The 9,807-nt window shown below is 43.1% G+C and overlaps 1 pseudogene; it reads right to left on the bottom strand.

Annotated features, from left to right (window-relative positions):
- Nucleotides 1–9,807, bottom strand: part of LOC112073793 (protein FAM193B-like) — a 41,569-nt pseudogene that overhangs the window by 7,373 nt on the left and 24,389 nt on the right.

Genomic DNA, 9,807 nt, shown 5'->3' with positions numbered 1-9,807 from the left:
GCAAGCCAATATGCAGTGGATAATGTATGGCCTCATAGCCTACTGCAGCATACCAATATGCCAGTGATAATCATTGGGTCTATTAGCCTACTGAGCATAGCCAATTATGCAGTGATAATGTTATGGGCTATAGACCTACATGAGCCATACAATATACAGTGATAATTATTGGGCCTATAGCCTACTGAACATAGCCAATATGGCAGTGATAATGTATTGGGCCTAGTAGACCTACTGAGCATAGCCAATCTGCAGTTGGATAATGCATTGGGCCTTATAGCCTACTGCAGCATAGCCAATCTGCAGTGATAATGCATTTGGGCTATAGCCTACTGAGCGATAGCCAATCTTGCCCAGTGATAATGCATTGGGCCTATAGCCTACTTGAGCATAGCCAATCTTGCAGTGATAATGCATTGCGGCCTATAGCTACTTGGAGCATAGCCAATCTGCATGATAAGTGCATTGGGCTATAGGCCTACTGAGCATAAGCCAATCTGCAGTGATAATTGCATGGGCCTATAGCCTACTGAGCATAGCCCAATCTGCATGATTAATGCATTGGCTATAGCCTACTGAGCATAGCCAATCTTGCAAGTGATAATTTTGCATTGGGGCCTATAGCCTAATGAGCATAAGCCAATCTGCAGTGATAATGTATTGGGCCTATAGCCTACTGAGCATAAGCCAATCTGCAGTGATAATTGCATTGGGCCTATAGCCTACTGGCAGCATAGCCATCTGCAGTGATAATGTATTGGGGCCTATAGCCAATTATGCCAGTGATAATGCTAATTGGGCCTATAGCCGATATGCCAGTGATAATGTAATTGGGCCTATAGCCTACTGAGCATAGCCATATGCAGTGATAATGCTTGGGCCTATAGCCTTACTGAGCATAGCCGATATGCAGTGATAATGTATTGGGCCTTATAGCCTACTGAGCATAGCCAATATGCCAGTGATAAGCATTGGCCTATAGCCTACTGAGCATAGCCAATATGCAGTGATAATTATTGGGCCTATAGCCTACTGAGCATAGCCAATATGCAGTGATAATGTACTGGGCCTATAGCCTACTGAGCATAGCCAATATGAGTGATAATGTATTGGGCCATATAGCCTACTGAGCATAGCCAATATGCAGTGATAATGTATTGGGCCTACAGCCTACTGAGCATAGCCAATTCGCAGTGATAATGCATTGGGCCTATTAGCCTACTGAGCATAGCAATATACAGTGATATAGTATTGGGCCTAAGCCTACTGAGCATAGGCAATATGCAGTGATTAATGTATTCGGGCTATAGCCTACTGCAGCATAGCCAATATCAGTGATAATCATTGGCCTACAGCCTTACTGAGCATAGCCAATATGCAGTGATAATGCATTGGGCCTTAGCCAATAGTGCAGTGATTAATGCATTGGCCTACAGCCTACAACATAGCCAATATGCAGTGATCAATGTACTTGGGCCTATAGCCTACTGAGCAAGCCAATATGCAGTGATAATGCATTGGGTCTATAGCCTACTGAGCATAGCCAAAACAGTGATAATGTATTGGCCTATAGCCTACTGAGCATAGCCAATATACAGTGATAATGTATTGGGCCTATAAGCCTACTGAACATAGCCAATATGCAGTGATAATGTACTGGCCTATAGCCTACTGAACATAGCCAATATGCAGTGATAAATTATTGGGGCCTATAGCCTACTGAACATAGCGCCAATATGCAGTGATAAATGCATTGGCCTATAAGCCTACTGAGCATAGCCAATCTGCAGTGATAATGCATTGGGCCTATAGCCTACTGAGCATAGCCAATCTGCAGTGATAATGCATTGGGCCTTATAGCCTACTGAGCATAGGCAATCTGCAGTGATAATGCATTGGCCTATAGCCTACTGAGCATAGCCAATCTGCAGTGATTAATGCATTGGCGCTATAGCCTACTGAGCATAGCCCATCTCAGTGATAATGCATGGGCCTATAGCCTACTGAGCATTAGCCAATCTTGAGTGATAAGCATATGGCCTATAGCCTACTGAGCATAGCCAATCTTGCAGTGATAATTATTGGGCTCATAGCTACTGAGCATTAGCCAATCTGCAGTGATTATGCATTTGGCCTATAGCCTACTGAGCATAGCAATCTGCATAAGTGATAATGTATTGGCCTATAGCCAGTATGCAGTGATAAATGTATTGGGCCTATATGCCGATATGCAGTGATAATGGCATCTGGCCTATAAGCCTACTGAGCATAGGCCAATATGCAAGTGATAATGTATTGGGCCTATTAGCCTACGAGGCATAGCCCAATATGCAAGTATAATGTACTGGGCCTTATAGCCTACTGAGCCATAGCCAATATGCCAGTTGATAATTGTTTGGGGCCTATAGCCTACTGAGCATACCATATGCAGTGATAAGATTAGGGCCTTACAGCCTACTGAGCATAGCCCAATCTGCAGTTGATAATGCATTGGGCCTATTAGCCTACTGAGCATAGCCAAATAACAGTGATAACATTATTGGGCCATACAGCCTACTGAGCATAGCCCAATATGCAGTGATTTAATGTATTGGGCCTACAGCCTACTGAGCATAGCCAATATGCAGGATAATTGCATTGGCCTACAGCCTACTGAGCATAGCCAATATGCAGTGATAATGTTATTGGCCTACAGCCTTACTGAGCATTAGCCAATATGGCAGTGATAATAATGCATTCGGCCTATAGCCAATATGCAGTGATAATGCATTGGAGCCTTACCAGCCTACTGAACATAGCGATATGTAATAGGTCATGTTGATTTAAAAAAACATTCTGCAGGTGGATCTTGATTATTACTCAGAAAGTCTTAAATCAGAAAATCACTGCAGTAGACAATGTTGCGAATAATAATATGCAAGATAAAAAAACATATTTTACCATCAATAAAGCATAGACAAAACAACTACAATAGGCCCTGCCATAGCTAGTGTCCTGTCCAGGGGTTGCTACTGGTACATCCAAGCTGCCTCACTACAGTAACAGGAGATAGACTAGTTGTCCTGTCCAGGGTTGTACTGGTACATCAAAGCGCCCTCACTTACAGTAACAGGAGATAACTAGTTTGTCCTGTACAGGGGTGTCTGGCTACCATTCAAGCTGCCCTCACTACAGAAACAGGAGATAGACTAGTGTCCTGTACAAGGTGTCCTGTACATCAAGCTGCCTCACTACAGAAACAGGAGATAGGACTAGTGTTCCTGTACAAAGGGTGTACTGGTACATCAAGCTGCCTCACTATAGAAAACAGGAGATGTAGACTAGTGTCCTGTACAAGGGTGTCCTGTACATCAAGCTGCCTCACTACAGAAACAGGAGATAGACTAGTGTCCTGTACAAGGGGTGTCCTGTACATCAAGCTGCCTCACTACAGAACAGGAGATAGACTATGTTCCTGTACAAGGTGTCCTGTACATCAAGCTGCCTCACTACAGAAACAGGAGATAGACTAGTGTCCTGTACAAGGGTGTACTGGTACATCAACTGCCTCACCTATAGAGTGCTAGAGAAACACAGGACAGGGGCATCCTGAGTTGCCTCTTCAGAAAGGACAATTATTAATCACTGATGCATTTTGGTAATGTCATAGTCTTGGGTAAATTAATACATTTTCTAATAAGTTCAATACGTTTATCAAATCAATGTTTGTCACGTGCCGCCGAATACAACAGTGAAATGCGACTTACAGGCTCTAACCAACAGTGCAAAAAAAGATATTAGATGAACAATAGGTAAGTAAAAAAAATAAAACAACAGTAAAAAGACAGTGAAAAAATAACAGTAGCGAGCTATATACAGTAGCGAGCTATATACAGTAGCGAGGCTATATACAGTAGAGAGGCTATTTACAGTAGAGAGGCTATATACAGTAGAGAGGCTATATACAGTAGAGAGGCTATATACAGTAGCGAGGCTATACTTACAGAGAAGAGGCTATATATCAGTAGAGAGGCCGGGCTATATACAGTAGAGAGCTATATACAGTAGAGAGGCTATATACAGTAGAGAGGCTTATACAGTAAGAGGCTAGTATACAGGTAGAGAGCTATATACAGTAGAAAGAGGGCTATATACAGTAGCGAGGCTATATACGTAGCGGGCCTTGTCCACAGTAGTGCATAATTTAGGGAATAGGGTGCCTGCCCTTAGGGACGTAGTTATCCTTACCTTGATGGTGTTCTTGATCTCCTCTAGCCGACGAGGTCAGGATAGGAGCAGTATCCTACCTTGATGGTGTTCTTATCTCCTCTAGCCGAGAGGTCAGGAAGGAGCAGTTATCCTTACCTTGATGGTGTTTTTGATCTCTCTAGCCGAGAGGTCAGGAAGAGTTGACCCTCTCTAGTTCCAGCTGGGGCCACTCAGCAGCCGACTAGCCCCCGGCCTTCCACCGTCCTCCCCGTCACACATCCTCCTCCTCTCCTCCTCCTGGCTGAAGTGGTCGGGTCCTCACTGGCTCTGGAGGGTTTGAGGAGGGGGTCGCTACCACCTCCCTCACAATCACCACTACCTGCCTGGCTCTGCTTCTCCTGAGGTGGGGAGAACAGACGATCAGACAGACGGTCATACAGACAAACACGGTCAGCACAGACAACACCGTCAGACAGACGACTTACGTCAGACAGACGGACTTACGGTCAGACAGACGGACTTACGCCGTCAGACAGACGGACTTACGGTCAGACAGACGGACTTTACCGTCAGACAGACGGACTTACGGTCAGACAGACGGACTTACGGTTCGACAGTCAGACGGTCAGACAGACAGACAGACAGACAGACGGTCAGACAGACAGACGGTCAGACGGTTAGACAGACAGATTGTTAGACAGTCAGACAGATGAGTACTGAGACAGACAGAATACATCTAATTACAACTATGAAGATGTGTTTATAACTTTCCATTATAAATTCATTATTAGCATATAAACACAGAGCATCCTGTCCAGGGGGTGTACTGTACTTCAAGCTGTCTCACTACAGAAACAGGAGATAGACTAGTGTCCCTTAAATCAATTCACATTTTTAAATGTAACCTTTATTTAACTAGGCAAGTCGGTTCTTATTTACATAAACCCGGACGACGCTGGGCCAATTGTGCGCCGCCCTATCGGAATCCCAATCACAGCCGGTTGTGATAGAGCCTGGATTCGAACCAGGGTTCGAACCAGGGTGTCTGTAGATGACGCCTCTAGCACTGAGATGCAGTGCCTTAGACCGCTGTGATACAGCCTGGATTCGAACCAGGGACTGTAGTGACGCCTCTAGCACTGAGATGCAGTGCCTTAGACTGCTGCGCCACTCGGGAGACCAAGCTGCCTCACGTAACAGAAACAGGCGATTACTACAAATATTACGTACTTACACAAATATACATGTAGACGCCCSAAACAAACACCAAACACTTTAAGARGTATTAACTGYTCTGTATTGATGAGTATTCCCACCATGTAATTTGACATCACCTTTTTCTTCTGTTTYTGYCGTGCCCGCTTGGCAGCCTTCGCGCTGTTGGCTGGTTTGTGCTCTGAGGAGTTGATGAAGTCCAACAGCTCGTCCACGTCTCGGTGGTCGATGGAGGTGGACACGGACGGGTCKGAGTCCCGTCTCTGGGGAAGACACTCCTCCTTACGACGCGTCAGACGGGACCGMAGCTTCTCACGGATCTCTGTGTAGTTACGGCTGGTCGGAGCGGCCGGGGGCTGGAGGGAGGAGAGGACATGATCAGAGGAGACTTCAATAGCATGCGTTTTATTTCAATACCTATCTGTCTTCCTTCGCCCTTGTTCACTCCCCTTTAGACATCAGTGAAGGCTGGATTTGCGATTCGAGACTGTGATTTTATTGCGATTCGAGACTGTGATTTATTGCGATTCGAGACTGTGATTTTATTGCGATTCGAGACTGTGATTTTTATTGGCGATCGAGACTGTGATTTCATTGCGATTCGAGAACTGTTGATTTATTGCGATTCGAGACTTGATTTTATTGCGATTCAGACTGTGATTTATTGCGATCGAGACTGATTTTATTGCGATTCGAGACTGTGATATTTATTGCGATCGAGACTGTGATTTCATTGCGATTCGAGACTGTGATTTTATTGCGATTCGAGACTGTGATTTTATTGCGATTCGAGACTGTGATTTATTGCGATTCGATGTTCCAAACATATTACTCCCATATGTGAGGCTGTCTACGAGAACCGTCGGATGTTACGCAGACTCATTGTTGGGGGAAAAAGCAATAATATTTTTTGTGAAATTGTGATTTTGGTTGTTTTGGATACTTTAAAAACATTTTCATTATTGTAATTAGCTAGCATGCTATGTGAAACGCTAGCTCAAACTTCCCTGAGAGAGAGTCGCAGCCGATTTGGCCCACTCAAGAAACATGCTACAAATCAACGAAGTTTGGCTGGTTAGACACAGAATAATTAGCTAGCTAGTAATGTAGTGAGATAAAGTTGTCATTCACAAATAATTTTTTATTTTTACACCGGAGCCAACGTTCATAAAAGGCCTCATTGATTTCAGTGTCTTAGCATTGATCAGTGTCTAGGCCCATTGATCAGTGTCTAGGCCCATTGATCATGTAGGCCATGATCAGTAGGCCCATTGATCAGTGTCTAGCCATTGATCAGTGTCTAGGCCCATTGATCAGTGTCTAGGCCCATTGATCAGTGTCTAGGCCATATCAGTTCTAGGCCTATCAGCTGTGGGTAGGCCAATCAGTGGTCATAATGACATGAAAAGTGAACACAATATATTAACAGTATTGCAGTAATTTCAGCAGTTCAGAACGATCTAGATTTTAGGTAGCAACGCAACTGATATCCTATTCTAAAAACTGCTGTCATAATCTGTCATTTTGAGCCCTGGCCACTCCCTCACAGCATGGAAAGAACACCAATCCACTGCTTTTAATCTTTGAGGGGTGTGCCCGAGTGCTCAGGGGATTGGGCTCCTGTCATCGTAACCCACCCAGTCTTTTCTAGTTCGAAGCTGACTTCTCAGATAGCCATGTTGTTAGTTGTCTGATTTAGCTAGCTAGTTGTCATTACTTTGAACTGACAAGTATCTCTGGGATTACGCTAATCAAGGATTATTTTTACGATCGTCTGTCACCTCATCACGGATGGAGAGATGAGAGCATCTTCAAATGAGGAGCCAGAAAGGTATATTAGCTAATTAGCTAGCTGTTAAGTACACCACAAATGGCATGTACATGCTGAAATGGATCTGCGGGGCTGCTTCTATTGGTCGAAACGCCGCATCGCAGAACCAAGGCTGCTATTAGAAATCAAAACACAAGACATCGAAGCCAACCACGGCTCACCTTCCTCCCTGCGCTTCGTAAACCATAGAACACGTTTCACCAAGAGGAGGTGACATCGTACGTAAACTAAAACAAAGAGAAGGCCTTCCTTCCCAGATCTGTGCCTCGACACAATCCTGTCTCGGAGCTCTACGGACAATTCCTTCGACCTCGTGGCTTGGTTTTGCTCTGACATGCACTGTCAACTGTGGGACATTATATAGACAGGTGGTGCTTTCCATCATTCAATCATGTCAATCAAGTTGTAGAAACATCTCAAGGATGATCATGGAAACAGGATGCACCTGAGCTCAATTTCAAGTCTCAAGCAAAGGGTCTGAATTTTTTATATTTTTTTTACTTTATTTAACTAGGCAAGTCAGTAAGAACAAAATTCTTATTTAAAAACCCGTTTACGCTTTGTCATTATTTGGGGTATTTATTGTGTGTAGATTGATGAGAATATATATTTTTTAATCAGTTTAGAATAAGGCTGAACATACAAAAAAGTTGAAGTCAAGGGGTCTGAAACTTTCCGTAAGGCACTGTATATCTTACATGGCTATTCGATTAACCAGACGCTCTTTAATATTGGTATTATTTGCCATTCTTCTTCTCGTCCATTGTTGTGCATAATGGGCCACTGGGCCAGACAGATCTGGTGAGAGTGAAATGTCTGCTTCGTCTCTTTCTCCCCAAGACCCAACCTCAAACAATCACTTCTTCCTCTCGGACAAACGAGGTTCAACAGATATTTGCATTTGAAGTTTGGTCCAACATTCACGTGTCATAAGGACACCAACACATGGAGACATAGGTAATGAGAAGATAAACAGCGGTGGTTGGAAGGTTGTTTCCACCTCAGATTCTAGGCCAGAGCAGACCACTTACTAACAAGATGTTACCAATGAACTTTCACCATGAAAATGAAATTGCTCGTTTGTCCTTGTGAGCACTTACGGTACCAGGTCTCTTACTGTTAACAGATGAAGTTAACTCTACCATTTCACACAGTACTTCTGTTTATGCTTTCAAACTCCTCAGATTTCGGTAGAGCAGAACTACTAAAACGGATGTACCATATAAATTAAATGCTGGAAAATGAAATGACCTCAGTTTTGTCCAGTGAGGCATACGGGGAACCACATACCGCATATCAGCATTTGAATCAAATAAAAAGGTTATACTAGCTGTTTATTCGTTTTAAAACATTTTTCAATAAGCATTAAACTATCTATATAAAGAATTGGTGACTCTGGTTTCATTCTATGAGATATGTTAGGTCACATTGATGTTAATCTATGTGAACAGTAATGGGACAGCTAGTCACCGGCTGTTCAAACGGTGGGAGACGGACAGGAGTCGTGTTCCTAATTTCAAAAACCGTTTTTGCTGTTAGTCTGTATTCAGACTTGTCAAAATTATACCTTGATCCAAGTTGGCTAAACTTGAAGTCTAAATATTAGCTGGCTACTCACTAGCAGGTGGCTTGTTCTTGAGAGATTGTTTATGAGACCGTGTGTCATTTACTACATTAGTAAATTGCATCATGCATGCGTTCTGTGGTTCATTTAAACAAAATATAATTTTTATAGAAGACCTGATTATTGCAAAAAGTAAGCAGGTACAAACTATTTTTGATAAAATTATTATTAAGAGTGTGTTATGATTATGGAAGCAATATATCTTAGGCCTTAGTATAATTTACCAAGACGCTGAATTTCATTAAGAGGTATGCTGCACTGGTTTTTAAATTGTCAGGTGTATTCGACACAAATCAATTTAACATATGAGCTATTTCGAGAAAATGTTTTTAAGTTGTTAACAAAAATGACGCTGAAGTTCTAGTTCCATAATGGCGCAGTCCATCACATCGCTGTAGCAACGAGATGGCAGTTGAGCTATGAGTTGCTTAGTTCCTAATTGGCCCATCCTACCATCCTGTCAATCAGATGGGCAGTGAAGCTATGAGTTCTAGTCCATATGGCCCAGTCCTATACCATTCCTGTACAACGATGGCAGTGAGCTATGAGTTCTAGTCCATATGGCCCAGTCCTATCCCATCCTGTACAACGGATGGCAGTCGAGCTACTGAGTTCTAGTCAATGGCCCAGTCTATCCCAATCCTGTACAACGATGGCAGTGACTATGAGTTTCAGTCCATATGGCCCCAGTCCTATCCCATTCCTGTACAACGCAGTGCAGTGAGCTATGAGTTCTAGTCCATATGCGGAGTCCTATTCATCCTGTACAACAGGGATGCAGTGAGCTAAATAAAACACATCTATTTGTTTATATGCTCCAACTCATTTCTAACTAAAGATCCTTTTTAATTGTGTTTGTTGTTGTTGCTAAGCCCATCAACAGTGCCAAGTACCTAGATTTGATCAAACTATCAGGCCTTCACTACCTGCCTCTACTATTTTTAAGTAG

This window comes from Salvelinus sp. IW2-2015, unplaced genomic scaffold (assembly GCF_002910315.2).
Source record: "Salvelinus sp. IW2-2015 unplaced genomic scaffold, ASM291031v2 Un_scaffold2370, whole genome shotgun sequence".
Classification (NCBI taxonomy): domain Eukaryota; kingdom Metazoa; phylum Chordata; class Actinopteri; order Salmoniformes; family Salmonidae; genus Salvelinus; species Salvelinus sp. IW2-2015.
The sequence above is the reverse complement of the archived record's forward strand: the minus strand, read 5'-3'. Positions and strand labels throughout refer to the sequence as shown.